General features: G+C 44.0%; 1 protein-coding gene across 2 annotated transcripts in view; it reads left to right on the top strand.

The window, feature by feature from the left end:
* LOC144695247 (uncharacterized) overlaps positions 1-17336 on the top strand; it is a 486191-nt gene that overhangs the window by 8869 nt on the left and 459986 nt on the right. The gene's annotated exons all lie outside the window — the stretch shown is intronic.

The raw sequence follows: 17336 nt of genomic DNA, 5'->3' as shown, positions 1-17336 counted from the left end.
TTGAAAATGGTGTATGACCAATTGAAGCAGTTTATTTACGGGTGGTACATTGTGATCTGATTGGCTTTATGATGAATGCAGTGTGTAAACATCGGGATAATTTCATCACTCAATTTACAACTTTTTTTTCAATAAATGGTCGGTGTAGCTTGTATTGGGACCCCAGAGTCTGAGGAATTATTCGTGTGGCCCCGACACCAACTTTAATCCATGTTCATGGAATAGTCATCTGGAGTTGGACTTAAACCCACAACCTGGTTCTGAGTCAGAGGGTTTTGGGTTTAAGTCCCACATCAGGACTTGAGCACAAAAAATCTGACACTCCAGTGCAGTACTGAGGGAGCGCTGCACTGTCAGAGGTACCATCTTGTAGATGAGTTCAACCAATCTGAGTTCAATCTGCCCCCTCAGGTGAATATAGAACATCACATGACTGTTCCCTCTCAAGAACTGGAAGGCACATATACAAAATAATGGGCAAAAGGAGTAGAAGTGATGTGAGGAAAATCTTTTTCACCCAGAGGATGGTTGGAGTCTGGAACGAGCTTCCTCAAGGGGTGACAGAGGCAGGTTCAATCGAGGTATTCAATAGGGAATTGGATTGCAAGGTTACGTGGATAAGGCAGGGGAGTGGGATTAGGGAATGCTCTTTCAGTGAGCCAGTGCAAACTCATTGGGCTGAATGGCCTCCTGCACTGTAAATATTCTGTGATTCTATATGGCATCACGTCGTAGAAGTGCAGGGAGTTATTCCTGATGTCTTGGCTAATATGGATACTGCAGTCACCGAAACAGATTATCTGGTCATTATCAGATTGCTGTTTGTGGGAGCTTTCTGCACAAATTGGTGCCACATTTCCTACATTACAACAAGTGACACACTTCAAAAAGCACTTCATTGGTCGCAAAGTGCTTTTTGAGATTCTGAAAATTGATATATGAATGCAAGTTTTTCTTTCTTTGGGAAACATACTTACTGTGAACTGGAAATTATAAACCTATTGACGGAGAAAGTATAAAAGCCCACAGTGATATTGTGTACAGAGCTCTTACTGTAGGCTGCAAAGTGTTTCAGTGAATAGGAACACACCATGCTGACAAATCAGATAGTTTGGGTGAAATTAAATGCATTTATTGTGAGTTATAAATCTGTACAGAAGATTGATTAAACAGCAGACAAACAACAACACAGTATTCAGCTTGCACCAAACTTTGAATCAACCAAAATAGTAAAGCATTTGAAAATGACTCATGATCTTTCCCAGAACATGAAATGAATCTTGGAAGAGTGTAAGGTGAACATATCACACCGTTATTACATCGAGGTATGATGGGCTGAGGGAACTCAGGTCTGCAGAGACTCACATCACTCCCTCACCATACTCAGGATAGTAGTCCTCCCAGACAGGAGAGTACAAACATTGCCCAGTCAAACACCTGTCATCTGAAGAGGATCTGTCTAGAATTCACATCACCAATCAGAGCAGAGTCCGATTCTACCCCATACCCACTCCTGAGAGCTGGCTGACTTTACTAACACACTCACATTCACATTAGGGAAAACTCTCTCAGAATACAATGGACAGCATTTTATCAAAAATCCCTGTGCTTGACTCCAGCTCCAAATTCCAAACTTTAGTGGCAAAGGATGGGCTTATTTCCATCATACAAACCCACCAATGGTTACAGAGACCCAGTGATCAGTGATCAGTTTCCATTACTGGAAGACACTCTTCCCCAGATGAGTTGGTCAGAGCTTTCTAATTCCCAACTCTCTGTCCTTTGACCCTCCATTCACCACAATGCTTCTGTAGCCATCAATTTGGTTTAACCGCTCCTTCATATCCACCTTCTACACCCTTGTTCCCAAAATTACCTTTACTCTCTTCCTCCCTGCTCCATCTCCCTGTTTCTCTGGTCCAAGGGTTGAAGACTTGAGCATATCTGGTACACAACTGGTTTAGCCATCCATCACCAGATTTGACTGGACCACATCAAGCACTACTGGTCCTGCTTTCCTCTGCCAAAACTGTTCATTACTCCAGGACCATCCTGAAGAGAAAAGATAACCCACAACTTCTCCTCCCCAAAACCAACTGTGTCCTTGTGGAAGTTATGTTCCAGCTGTACAGAGCTCTGTTTAAACCCTATCTGGAGAACTGTGTTCAGCTCTGGGCACCGCACCTCAGGAAGGATATATTGGCCTTGGAGGGAGTGCAGTGTAGATTCACCGGAATGTTCCTGGGGCTAAAAGGGTTAAATTATGAGGACATAACATGCACAGACTGAGCTTGCATTCCCTTGAATGTCGAAAATCAAGGGTTAATCTAATTGAGGTGTTTAAGATGATTAAACGAGTTGATAGAGTAGTTCGAGAGAAACTGGTATTCCTCTGGTGGGAGAGTCCAGAGTAAGGGGGCATAGTGTTAAAATTCGAGCTTGGCTGTTCAGTGGGTGATGTCAGCAAATATTTCTTCACAAAAAGGGGGCTGGAAATCTGGAACTCTTTCCCCACAAAAATCTGTTGGGGCTGGGAGTCAATTGAAAATTTCAAAACTGAGATTGATAGGTTTATTGTTTGACAAGGGGATTAAGGGTTACAGAGCCAAGGCAGCTAGATAGAGTTAAGGTACAGATCACCCATGATCTAATTGAATGGTGGAACAAGCTCAAGGGATTATTCCAGTTCCCACATTCCTTAAATTCCTCTCCATTGCCCTCTCCGCTCTCATCTCCAACAACAATTAGTCAGTGTCATCCTCTTCAACCTCCAGCAGAGCTTCCGACCCCATATCCTCTCCATCACAAAGATCACTTACTTCCCCCTCGGTAACATCGCCCATTTCCAACACTCCCAACCCTGCATTAGTCCACCTGCTGTTGAAACCCTCATCCATGCTGTTGCTTGTACACTAGACTAGATCATTCCAATGTTCTCCTGTCCAGCTTCCCATCTTCCACCCTCCATAAACTTCAGGTCAGCTAAAACCCTGCGGTCTCTATCCTAATTCACACACCTAGCACCCCATGTGCTCACTGACCTACACTGGTTCCCAGTCCCCCAATGCCTCCAATTTAAAATTCTCAAGTACAAATTGCTCCATAGCCTCACCCCCTCTCTATCTCTGTCACCTCTAGCCCCATCTCCCTCCGCAATCTCTGCATTCCTCCAATTCTGGCACTCAATTCTGCCTTGGGCTGCATTTTAGTACTTCAGTTGGAGTTTGGTGAGTGAGGGAGTTATAAGGGGTAATTTGATTTACATAGAAAATAGGAGGAGTAGGTCATTCAGCCCTTGGAGCCTGCTCCGCCATTCAATATGATCATGGCTGATCCTTTATCTCAATGCCATATTCCTGCTCTCTCCCATAACCCTTGACACCTCGATAGTCTAGAAATCTATCTATTTCCTTCTTAAATAAATTCAGTAACTTGGTCTCCACTGCCCTCTGTGGCAGAGAATTCCACAGGTTCACTACCCTCTGAGTGAAGAGGTTTCTCCTCATCTCAGTCCTAAATGGCTTACCCCATATCCTGAGACTGTGACCCCTTGTTCTAGACCCCTCCAGCCAGAAGAAACACCATCCCTGCAGACCAAAACTTATTTTTTATTCATGGGATTTCTTTCCCTAAAGGGCACTAGAGAACCAGATGGGTTTTTCAACAATGGTTTCATGGTCATCATTAGACTTTTAATTGCAGATTTTTATCAAATTTAAATTCCACCATCTGCTGTGGTGGGATTCAAACCCAGGTCCCCAAAGCATTACCCTGGGTCTCTGGATTGCTAGTCCAGCAACAATATCACTACACCATTGACTCCCCATGCTGTACACAGTACTCCAGGTGTGGTCTTACCAAGGCCCTGTACAGCTACAGTAAGACATCTTTGCTCCTGTACTCAAGTCCTCATGTAATGAAGGCCAACATACCATTTGCCTTCTTAACTGTTTGCTGCATCTGCATGCTTGCTTTCAGTGACTGGTGTACAAGGGACCTAGATCCCTTTGTACATCAATATTTCCTAATCTATCACCATTTAAACAATACTCTGTCAGCCTGTTTTTCATACCAAAGTGGATAACTTCACATTTATCCATGTTATACTGCATCTGCCATGTATTTGCTCACTCACTCAACTTGTCTAAATCGCCTTGAAGCCTCTTAACATCCTCCTCACCACTCATTCTTGTGTCATCAGCAAACTTGAAAATATTACATTTGGCTCCCTTATCCAAATCATTGATGTATATTGTGAATAGCTGGGGCCCAAGCACATTTAAGGGTTAATTTTCATCTACTGTCTAGTCTTTCTTTAATTAAGCAATTAAATAAAAGTTGCTCTTTGGGTTGGGCAAAGGTGAGTTTTAGTCCAGCTTTAAAACAGGGCTCATTCAGGCTCTGCTTGCAGTTTGTTAATTGGATAACTGGCTTAAACAGGTTTTCAGAAGCTAGATTCAGGAAGCATAAAAGCAGGCCAACTACAGTACTGCCTTGTCGATGATCCTTTCATTTTCTACCTTTTCTCAGAAAGAAGAGCAGCGGCCTTGGTAAATAGGACTTGGTGAATATTTCTACTGTCCTTAATGTTCTCTAAATTAGATGAAGTAAAAGTAAAGGGAATAATTTAAGGGTAAGTCATGGTCGGTCACATGGAATGCTCCACCTGTGCGATGTGGGAAGTCAAGGACACTTCCAGTGTCCATGGTGACCACGTGTGCAGGAAGTGTCTCAGCTGCAGCTACTTGAAATCCGTGTTCCAGATCTGGGGCAGCATCTGGAGTCACTGTGGAGCATCTGCAGGGCTGAGATCGTGGATAGCACATAGAGTGAGGTGGTCACACTGCAGGTAAAGAGTGCACAGGCAAAGAGGGAATGGATGACCGCCAGACAGAGTAATGACACGAAGCAGGTAGTGCAGGAGTCCCCTGGGTCCATTTCCCTCTCTAACAGGTTTTATGTTTTGGATACTGCTGGGGGAGATGGTTTCTCAGGGAAACGCTGTGAGAGCCAAGTCTGTGGCACCACGAGTGACTCAGCTGCATGGGGATGGGGGGGTGGGGGGTGGCGGAGGGGAGAAAAAAGAGTGGGTGGGAGAGCAATAGTGATAGGGATTCTATAAGTGGAACAGATAGACATTTCTGTGGCAGCAGATGTGACACCAGGATGGTATGTTGCCTCCCTGGTGCCAGGGTTAGGGATGCCACTGAGCGGCTGCAGGACATTCTGAAGGGGGAGGGTGAACAGCCGGAGGCCGTGGCCCATATCATTACCAACAATATAGGTGAAAAGAGGGATGAGGTCCTGCAAGCAGACTATAAGGAGATAGGAAATAAATTAAAAAGCAGGACTTCAAAAGTAGTAACCTCAGGATTACTCCCAGTGCCACATGGGACCGGGACCAATATCCTCACGGGGGTATTCGCTAGTACTGTGGGAGAGGGTTTAAACTGGAGTGGCAGCGTGGATGGGAACCTGAGTAGGGAGACTCAAGAGAGGGAAACAAAGATAGAAATAAAAGACAGAAAAGTAAAAAGCAAAAGTGAAAAACAGAGGAAACGGGGGCTAGCAGCAAATAGGACCATAGTACAAAAAAAATGTGTAAAAAGACAAGTTGAGAGACACTGTATCTGAATGCATGGATCATTTGCAATAAGGAGACGAGTTAACAGTGCAAATAGATGTAAACGGGTACGATATGGTTGCGATTACAGAGGCTGGCTTCAGGGTGACCAAGGCTGGGAATTGAATATTCAAGGGTATTTGATATTTATGAAACACAGGCAAAAAGGAAAAGGAGGTGGGGTGGCTTTATAGTTAGGGATCAAATCAGTGCAATAGTGAGAGAGGGTATTGGCTCAGAAAATCTAGATGTAGAACCAGTCTGGGTGGAGCTAAGAAGCAACAAGGGGCAGAAAACGTTAGTGGGCGTTGTCTATAGGCCTCCAAACAGTAGTGGTAAGGTAGGGGATGGCATTAAACAGGAAATTAGAGATGTATGTGACAAGGGTGCTACAGTGATCATGGGTAACTTTAATTTACATCTAGACTGGGCAAACCATATTAGCAATAATACTGTGGCAGATGAAGTCCTAGAGTGCGTACCAGATGGTTTTTTATACCAGGACATTGAGGTCCCGACTTAGGAGCAGGCGATCCTAGATTTGGTTTTGTGCAATGAGAAGGGGTTAATTACGAATCATACTGTGTGGGGTCCTTTATGGAACAGTGACCATAACATGATAGAATTCTTCATTAGGTTGGAAAGTAAAGTTGTCCAATCCGAAACTAGGATCCTAAATCTAAACAAAGGAAACTACGAAGATATGAGGCATGAGTTGGCGAAGATAGATTGGGGAACTTCATTGAAAGGCATTACGGTGGATAGTCAATGGCGAATATTTAAGGAACGAACGTATGCATTACAACAGTTATATATTCCTTTCAGGTGCAAAAACACAATAGGAAAAGTAGCCCAACCATGGCCAACAAGATAAATTAAGCATAGCAATAGATCCAAAGAGGAGTCATATAAAGTTGATGGAAAAAGAAGCATGTTTGAGGATTGGGAGCAGTTTAGAATTCAGCAACGGAGGACTAAGAGGGAAAAAAGAGTATGAGAGAAAACGTGCAAGGAACATAAAACATGATTGTAAAAGCTTCTAAAAGTATGTAAGAAGAAAAGGATTCATGGAGACAAATGTAGGTCCCTTACAGCCTGAAACGGGAAAATTTATAATAGATAGTAGGAAATGGCAGAGCAATTAAACAACTATGTTAGTTTTGTCTTCACTGATGAAGACAGAAATAACTTTCCAGAAATATTAGGGAATCAAGGGTCTAGTGAGAAGAAGGAATTGAAGGAAATTAGTATTACTAAAAGAACAGTGCTGGAGAAATTAATGGGACTGAAAGCTAATAAATCCCCAGGGCCTGATAATCTACATCCCAGGGTGCTAAAGGAGGTGGCCATGGGAATAGTGGATTAGTTGGTTGCCATCTTCCAAAATTCTGTAGATTCTGGAAGAGTCCCAGCAGATTGGAGGGTGGCAAATGTAAACCTGCAATTTAAAAATGGAGGGAGGGAAAAAAAAACAGGGAATTACAGATCGGTTAGCCTAACTTCAGTAGTAGGAAAAATGCTAGAGTCTGTTAAAAAAAATGTGATAACAGGACACTTAGAAAACATCAATGAGATTAGACAAAGTCAACATGGATTTATGAAAGGGAAATCCTGTTTGACAGACCTACTGGATTTTGAGGATGTAACTAGCAGGATAGATAAGGGAGAACCAGTGGATCTGGTGTAATTGGATTATCAAAGGTTTTGATAAAGTCCCACATAAGAGGTTAGTGTGTAACATTAAAGCACATGGGATTGGGGGTAATATATTGGCATTGATTGAGAACTGGTTAGCAGACAGGAAACAGAATAAGAATAAATGGGTCTTTTTCGCAATGCAGATGGTGACGAGTGGGGTACCGCAGAGATCAGTGTAACACAAAACAAGGTGGGAACGTGAATTGTGAGGAAGATGTTAAAAGGCTTCAAGGTGATTTAGACAGGTTGAATGAATAGGCAAATACACGGTAGATGCAGTATAACATGGATAAATGTGAAGTTATCCATTTTGGTAGGAAAAATGGAATGGCAGAGTATTATTTAAATGGTAATAGATTGAGAAATATTGATGTACAAAGGGACCTGGGTGTCCTTGTACACCAACTGCTGAAAGCACACATGCAGGTGCAGCAAGCATTTAAGAAGGCAAATGGTATGTTGGCCTTGTTATGATGTGGCAGATGATGTGTACCAGGTGGACAAAATCCATGATGGAAACTTGGTCGCGTTATCACAATGGTTTTGCAATTTGTATTTATTACAAGATGTGTGCACTGAATTCAGAAGTAATGAGTCCACCAAGAGTTTTAAAGATTTTAAAAATTAAATTAAAATACTTATTAACAAAATAAAATATTTCAAACATATACATAAGACTACAATTACTTACCACTATAACAAATCCTAAATTCCTAATTAACCTGATACCCAGTTATAGCCCCCCTTTAAGGGAACAGTCCAAAATAGATTTTAGATTTAAAATGAAACCAGCAAGTTACACAGTACCCACCTGACAATGGAATTCCAAATGGCTCCCCCAACTTCAGGTACTTTACTTGGCAGAATGATGCCCGAATGGCTGGAGGCTTCTTGAAGGCTGTTTCACGCACTCCTGTTAGATCTTATATGGTCCATGGCCCTCTCCTCACATAGCCTTTCATTCTCCTTTATTTATGTTTTTCTCTCTTTTTAATATGTAAATTCTATTGTTCCATATGCCCTTGAAATCTTCCTCATAATATAAAAATTCCCATGTTGCCAATATTGTCAGTAATCTTTGGGAAAGATAAACACAGTCTTTAGCCTTGCTTATCTGGCTAGTTGTAAACAGATTAAGATCCCTTTGAAATCTAAACAATCCCTTCATTTATCTAAAAATCCAAATGCCCTTCACGCCTTACATGCCAAGCCAGCATCCATGTTTACTAATTAGCATCTCAAGCACATTTCTGCACCTAGTTTCTTTTGATGATTTCAAGATTGCAGTCTACTTGACCCCAAATGTAAGTAAATCACATAGAACCACCTATACTTACACCCATAAACCTACTTTACAATAAACCAGAAAAATATTATGAAAATTCTTATACTTTCGTCACAGCCTTCATTGCAAGAGGACTTGAGTACAGGAGCAAGGATATCTTACTGTAGCTATACAGTGTCTTGGTGAGACCACACCTGGAGTATTGTGTGCAGTGTTGGTCTCCTTACCTAAGAAGAAAGGATATACTTGCCATAGAGGGAGTGCAGTGAAGGTTCACTAGACCAATTCCTGGGACGCAGGGTTGTCATACGAGGAGAAATTGGACCAATTAGGCCTGTATTCACTGGAGTTTAGAAGAATGAGAGGGGATCTCATTGAAACATATAAAATTCTGACAGGACTGGACAGACTAGATGCAGGGATGATGTTTCCTTTGGCTGGCAGGGGGTCTAGAACAAGGGGGTCACAGTCTCAGGATATGGGGTAGACCATTTAGGACTGAGATGAGGAGAAACCTCTTCACTCAGAGGGTGGTGAACCTATGGAATTCTCTACTACAGAGGGCTATGGGGGCCAAGTCACTTTATGTTTAAGAAGGAAATAGATAGATTTCTAGACTTTAAAGGTGTCAAGGGGTATGGGGAGAGAGCAGGAATATGGCCTTGAGATAGAGGATCAGCCATGATCATATTGTATAGCAGAGCAGGCTCGAAGGGTCGAATGACCTACTCCTGCATCTATTTTCTAAGTTTCTATGGCCTTTAGTACATCCCCCTCCACCGATCCCCACTCACTTCATTTGACCATTGACAGCCATACCATCCAGGCTCCAACCTTTACAATTCCCTCCTTAAACCTCTCTGCATCTTCATATCTCTCCCCTCCTTTAGGCCTGACCTTAAATCCCACCCCTTTTACGATATTTTTGTTATACCCTCTTAATATCTCCTTCATTGTCTCAGTGTTAATTTTTCTGATTACATCACTATGAAACATTTTGGGATGTTTGACTATATTAAAGTGCTCTATAAATACAAGCTATTGCCCTCTCACAATCCCCAAGATACTGACCTGGGTTACAGACTGTGAACATCGATTGGCCTCTAGTGCTCTGTTCAAGTGGCCATTCAGCATGTGTAGACCCAGACAGTGAATGTTGTGAGACAATGGAGACTGTCACAGCCAAGACACATCCCTGACTTCCCAGCTGGGGTCACTGATGAGGAACGGGATTCCTGGCTGATTCTCTCCCTCCATAGACCAGAGATGCTGAGGCTAATTAAAGTCCCTACATTACTACCCCAGGAATGGCTCCTACCCCCTGGTAGATCAGAAGCTGAAGCCTTTCTAACCACTCAGTATCTGATTGTCATCTTGGTCACAGTGAGAGTCAGTGAGTGACTTGTACCTGACGCTGCACTGAAAGGATGCTGAGTTTATACAGGAGCTTCTATACATATTGATGTCTTCTTTTGGTGATCTGGTCAAAAGTTAAATTGGCCTTTCTGAAACAATTGGACTGATGGTGAGAGAGGTTCGAGACAGACGCTGCTGAGACAGACAGTGCTTTGGAACGATAGCTCCCCTATGCGGGCAACTCTGAGTGTAACAGAAACAGGCGATCCAGCTCCAGGTCCGTGTAGAGATGTCGGTATATGGTGGGAGAGGGCGAGAAAGTGAAACAATCCTGACATACATCACACTTGAAGGGTTTCTTCCCTCTGTGTATCCTCCAGTCTGTAAGGAGATCAGATGATTGGGTGAAAGCATTCTCACAAACCTCGCACCTTAATGGTTTCTCCCCTGTGTGAATGCATCAGTTTACAAGGAGAGTCGATGAGATGGAGAATTTGTTGCACAGTTCACAGGTGAATGGTTTCTCCCTGGTGCGAATGTATTGGTGTTCGAGGAGGGTCTTTGGCCACAAGAATGATTTGTTGCACAACACGCACGTGAATGGTTTCTCCTTTGTGTGAATGCATTGGTATTGGAGGAGGTTTGATGACTTTGAGCATCATCTGTTGCACACCGCACACATGAATGGTTTCTCCCCTGTGTGAATGAGGTAGTTTTCGAGGAGTCTCCAGGAGGCTCCATGACTTGGAGAATGATTTGTCATACACCTCACACCTGAAGGGTTTCTTCACTGTGTGAATCCTCTGGCATGTCAAGAAGCTCTAAGACATCACAAAAGCTTTATCACAAAACTTGCGCTCGAATGGTTTCCCTTCCATATTGCTGTCCCTGTGTTAACAGTTGTACAGCAGGTCAACCTTGCCTGTTGGGATTGCAAATCAGCCTGTGGAGTCCTCCTCACACACCTCACACTTGAGCAGCCTCTCACCTGTAGCGATAAGTCAGTGGTTCATGAAGCTCCAATGGATGATTGAAGCTCTCACCACACTTGGAGCCCACTCACAATTCTTCCCAGCCTCACCCTGACCAATCACCCACAGCCGAACCTTCGGAAAGGTTGGTTCTGATAGAAGGCTCCACACCACTGACCAGTTTTAGATCTGATGATATGTCAAAGCTCCCCTGACCCGACCGATTTCCAGATGATGGTTTCACTGCCCAACCTTCTCTGTGTTGAGCAATGCTGTGAAGAGACTGGATGTCTTCCCACAGTTGTGCATTTTCTTATATTCATTTATGGGATGTGGGCGTCACCGGCTAGGTCAGAATTTATTACCCATCCGTAAATGCCTTTGTTCAGAGGGCAGTTAAGAGTCCACCACATTTCTGTGGGCCTGGAGTCACGTATAGGCCAGACCAGGTAAGGACAACAGATTTCCTCCCCTCAAGGCATTAATGAACCAGATGGGTCTTTATGACAATCGGCAAAGATTTCATGATCATCATTAGACTTTTAATTCCAGATTTTTACTGAATTCAAATTCCACCATATGCCATACTGGGACTGAAACCCAAGTCCCCAGAGCATTACCTGCGTCTCTGGATTACCAGCCGAGTGACAATAGCACCATGCCACCGCCTCCCCAATTGTTACGTGGGTGATGGTCAGGATCTATCTGCGGTGTCTATCCTCTGGTGTAGTACGGTGCAATCCTTCTGTAAAACAGGAAAAGGAAACATGATTTCCTTCAACTCTCTCTCCTCCTTTGCTGAAGGGGCTGACTCCTCAGATAGAGACTGTTGCACAGTGAGTGCCAGTCTGCTATTCCCCTGTGTGGGGGATCAGATACAAGTCCTTTCTTTTTCCTCACTTGACTGTCACACACACTCTGTTTCCAGCAGGGACACTGGACAGTGACCAGGAGCAGACAATGTGGCTACTTTCTTTCCTCCACCCAGACCCCCATCTTCCCAGGCACCGTGAGGACAATGGAAAAGACAGTCGGGCGGAGTGTAAAACGGGCTATCAATTCACTATGAGCTCGAGTCGTGCTGGTGAAGATCAGTTTTACCCTTAGAGTTTGTGTTTAATATAAAAAACACTCAGGAGAAATATTAATTCAATGGAGGTTTTGAAATTTCTGCTCTTGTTTTCCAAAATTATTTGAAGAAAACACACTGGGCAGGAAGCGCTAGAAGCTAAGGAAAATATTGCTTCAGTGTAGCTGATTGAAGGGTTCTGGTTTATCCTGGGAAATTAGATGCACTGCGCTCGCTCAGACTGCACATCCCAAATTCAGCTATCAGCCACAGCACTGGGCACAAACTATCAAATCCAAGCCCAGGCTTTTGGGAAAGGCCGAGGCCTTCAGGTAAAATCTTTAACGAAGGCATTAAGAGACATTTCAATAAATATGTCTCCAGGTACGGCAGCTGAATTGCTCTGGTGATGGATTAACAACCCAGAGATCGTGAGATCAAATCCAACTCACGGAAAGTTACATACATAGAATTACAGTGCAGAAACAGGCTATTCGGCCCAGTTGGTCCATGCTGGTGTTTATGCTTCATGTGATCCTCTTCTCACCCCTCTTCATCTCACCCTATCAGCATATCCTTCTGTTCCTTTCCCCCTCATCTGCTGATCTAGTTTCGCCTTAAAGACATCTAGGCAACGTGAGTTTCCTAAAGCTTGGGAAACTGACCGGTGAAACGGAGGTGACTTTGAGCAGCAGATCAGGTGGGGATTTAAACTTATCATTGTCCCATCTGAATAAAACCCCACTTATTGCAGCTGCAGTCTCAGTTCCCCTGGCAAACGTTTGACAGAGATTTCTAGTGTGGGAATAGCATTCTTCATCCTTGGAGGCTTTCAAACTGACAACATCAGTGTGGGATGTGTAGCCTCAGATGTGTTTGACAGCAGATCAGAAGAGGAAGACCCACAGCATCCAAGGCAGCGATGGCGTGCAGTGGTGGTTTAGCACATGCACAGGAGAGAGCGGTACAGCAGAGGGAGTCACAGAAGGAAGGGCCACAGGAGTGAGGAGCACAGGAGAGCCAACAAAAGGAAGAAATGACTGACTCTGTGACTTGGAGATTTCCTCTGTGATGGGGGACGTGACTGATACAGAAACTGAACTGGACTAGCCATATAAATACTGTAGCTACAAGAGCAGGTCAGAGGCTAGGAATCATGCGACGAGAAACCCACCTCCTGACTTCCCAAAGCCTGTCCACCACCTATAAGGCACAAGTCAGGAGTGTGATGGAATACTCCCCACTTGCCTGGATGAGTGCAGCTCCTACAACACCCAAGATGCTGGATACCTTCCAGGACAAAGCAGTCCGCTTGATTGGCACCACATCCACAAACATTCACTCCCTCCACCACCGACGCACAGTAGCAGCAGTGCGTACCATCTACAAGATGCACTGCAGGGATTCACCAAGGCTGCTTAGACAGCACCTTCCAAACCCACGACCACTACCACCTAGAAGGAAAGGGCAGCAGATAGATAGGAATACCACCACCTGGAGGTTCCTCTCCAAGTCACTCACCATCCTGTCTTGGAAATATATCGCCATTCCTTCACTGTCACTGGGTCAAAATCCTGGCACTCCCTCCCTAACAGCACTGTGGGTGTACCTACACCACATGGACTGCAGTGGTTCAAGAAGGCAGCTCACCACCACCTTCTCAAGGGCAACTAGGGATGAGCAATAAATGTTGGCCCAGCCAGCGAAGCCCATATCCCGTTAATGTATTTAAAAAAAGATACTGACTCTCTGATCGGGGTAGTGACTTGGGGAGTGATCCCTCACTCTACACCAGACCTCCCTGCTGGCCTCTTGCCTAACCCCTTGCTCTGGCCCTCACCCCTTACCTCACATCTGACCCCATGTCCCACTTCCAGGATTTGGGAGGCGACAACGAGTTAAAGGACTTTGGAGAGGAAAGGGAGGTTGGAGATTGGATGATAGCTTGTGAGGAATCAAGTGTTCGGGTTTTTTTGAGGAGAGGGGTGAGAACAGGGGGTTTAAAGGAGAGAGAGAGATAAGATCTGAAGGGAGAGAAGCATGAACAATATCAGCTAACATGGGGACCAGGAGGGGAAGCTGGGTGATCAGCAGTTTAGTGAGAATAGGGTCGAGGGAACAGGAGGTGGGTCTCATGGACAGGATGATCTCAGAGAGGCTATGGGGGGGGATAGGGGAGAAACTAGAGAAATATGTGAGTTCAGGGCTAGGGTAGGGGTGAACATTAATGGAAGTTTATATGGACGGGATAAGAAAGGGGGGGAAGTGGCAGCTGATGGGATTGTTTCAATCTTATTTCCCTGAACAGAGAAGGCAATAACCAGGGAGCAGAGATTTAAAGTCATTGATGGGAGGATTAGAGGGGGGTTGAGGAGTAATTTTTTCACCCAGAGGGTGGTGGGGGTCTGGAACTCACTGTCTGAAAGGGGCAGAAACCCTCATCACAAAGACAACACTGACACCTGCTGGTCTAACTTGTTACCACTTTAAATCAAATCAAACTTTCAGGCTGTCAGTTTACAGGGGGAAAAGCATTCTGTACACAGCCTTGGGACTTAACCACTTAGAACTGAATCGAACACAACAGAAATATTGTAAGTTACTGTCAGCAATGGCTTAGCCAGCACTCTCATCTCTGAGTCAGAAGGTTGTGGGTTCAAGTCTCACTCCAGAGTCCTGATCACTGAGGTTGACACATTGCTGTTTGTGGGAGCAGGTGACTTATGAAATCAGAGATTCAAAACACGACACTTCTAAAAGCACTTTATTCACCTGAGATTGTGAAAGTTGATGTATCAATGCAATTCTTTCTCTCTTAGACAAATGTTGTGCTTCCTGTGAACTGGAAATTACAAACTCATTGATGGAGAAAATATACCACTCCACAGTGACATTGCCCAATATATTGTGTATAGGACTCTTTCTGTAGGCTGCTGAGTGTTTCAGTGAATAGGAACACACCATGTTGACAAATGTTTGGGTTAAGCTAAAAAGGAATTTATCGTGAGGTATAAATCTATACAAAAGATTGATACAACAGCAAACAATACAATATGCAGCTTATACCAAACCTTGAATCAATCAAAATAACAAAACATTTGAAAATGACTCAAGATCTTTCCCAGAACATGAAATGAATCTTGGAAGAGTGTAAGGTGAACATATCACACCATTATTACATCGAGGTATGATGGGCTGAGGGAACTCACTCCCCACTCCCTCACCATACTCAGGATAGTAGTCCTCCCAGACTGGACAATACAAACATTATCCATCGTATTAGTCAAACGTCCGTCACCTGAAGGAGGGTCTGTTGAAAATTCACATCAACTAAAGCAGAGTCCGATTCTACCCTTTCCCACTCCTGAGAGCTGGCTCACTTTACCAGCACTGGGGGCTTAGCATTAAAATTCAAGCTAGGGCTTTCAGGGAAGATGTCAGGAAATGACAGGAAGGCAGGTAGTGCAGGAGTCTCTGAGTGTATCTCACTCTCTGACCAGTATTCAGTCCTGAATACTGATGGAAGTGATGGTTCATTTGGGGAGTGCAGCCAGCACCAATTCCATGGAACCTCAGCTGTACAGGGGGCACGAAGAAAACTGGAAGAGCAATAGTGACGGGAGATTCGATAGTTAAGGGAACGGACAGGCATCTCTGTGAATGCAGACGTGAATCCAGGGTGGTATGTTACATTTCTTGTGCCAGGGTCAAGGATGTCACTGAATGGCTGCAGGACACCCTGGTTGGGAAGTGGGAGGGGGGGAAACAGCCAGGGGTCATGGTCCACATTGGTAATAATGACAGTTAGAAAGAGGGATTTGGGTCCTGCAGTCAGAATTTACGGAGCTAGTAGGAAATCAGCAAAGGATCTCAAATTTCCACACCCATAAATTGTAAAATGGTGGTAAAAGGAGGAGTGGGGCTAATTAGGAACCAAAAGGGGATTTCTGCAGGAGGCAGGACGCAATGCTGAGGTATTAAATAAATACTTTGTATCTGTCTTTACCAAGGAAGAAGGTGCTGCCCGGGTCATGGAGAAAGAGGAGGCAGTTTAGACACTTGAAGGATTGAAAATTGATAAGGAGGAGGTACTGGATAGGCTGTCTGTACTGAAGTTGATAAGGCACCAGGCTCGGATACTAAGGGAAGTGAGAGCGGAAATTGCAGAGGCATGGGCCATAACTTTCCAATCTTCCTTAGACTCAGGAGTGGTGCCAGAGAAATGGAGACTTGCAAATGTTACACCTGTGTTCAAAAGGGTGTAAAGATAAGGCCAGCAATAGGCTTGTCAGTTTAACCTCAATGGCGGGGAAGCTTCTAGAAACGATAATTCAAGAAAAAAATTAATAATCTCCTGGGCAAATGCGGATTGATTAAGGAAAGGCAGCAGAAATAAACCCATGATCTCTACCAACAGAAGGACAAGGGCAGCAGACACATGGGAACACCTCCACCTGCAAGTTCCCCTCCAAGCCACTCACTACTCTGACTTGTAAAAATATTGCCATTATTTCATTGTCTTTGGGTCAAAATCCTGGAACTCCCTTCCAAACAGCGCTGTGGGTGTTCCTGCAACACACAGACTATAACGGTTCATGAAGGCAGCCCACCACCATCTTCTCAAGGCCATTTAGGGATGGGTAATAAATGAAATGAATATAAAAAACATTTTAAGATAAAATCATGTTTAACCAACTATCCTGGGCTTTTGATCAGGAAAATTATGTTTAATTAAGTTGCTTGAGTTTTTGATGAGGTAACAGAGAGGGTTGATGAGGATAATGCTATTGATGTGGTGTACGTGGACTTCCAAAAGGCATTTGATAAGGTGTTGCTCAACAGACTTGTGAACAAAGTTAGGGCTGATGGAATAAAAGGGACAATAGCAACATGGATACAAAACTGGCTGAGTGACAGGAAACAGAGAAATGGTTTTTGGGCTGGAGGAAGGTTTGTAGTTGAGTTCCCCAGGGGTCAGTGTTAGGACCCCAGCTCTTCCTGATATATATTAATGACAAAGGCCTTGGTGTACAGGGCACAAGATCAACATCTGCGGATGAGACAGAACTTGAAAGTATTGTGAACTGTGAGGAGGATAGTGAGGAACTTCAAAAGGACATAGACAGGTTGGTAGAATAGGTGGACAAGTAGAAGATGAAATTTAATACAGAGAAGTGTGAAGTGATTTATTTTGGTAGGAAGAACGCAGAGCGACAATATAAAATAAAGGGTACAATTCTAAAGGGGGTGCAGGAGCAGAGAGGCCTGGGGGAATATGTGCATAAATCATTGAAGGTGGCGGGATAGGTGGAGAGCGCGGTTAATAAAATATAC

This window comes from Cetorhinus maximus, chromosome 21 (assembly GCF_964194155.1).
Source record: "Cetorhinus maximus chromosome 21, sCetMax3.hap1.1, whole genome shotgun sequence".
Taxonomy (NCBI): domain Eukaryota; kingdom Metazoa; phylum Chordata; class Chondrichthyes; order Lamniformes; family Cetorhinidae; genus Cetorhinus; species Cetorhinus maximus.
This window is presented reverse-complemented; position numbering and strand designations above follow the sequence as displayed.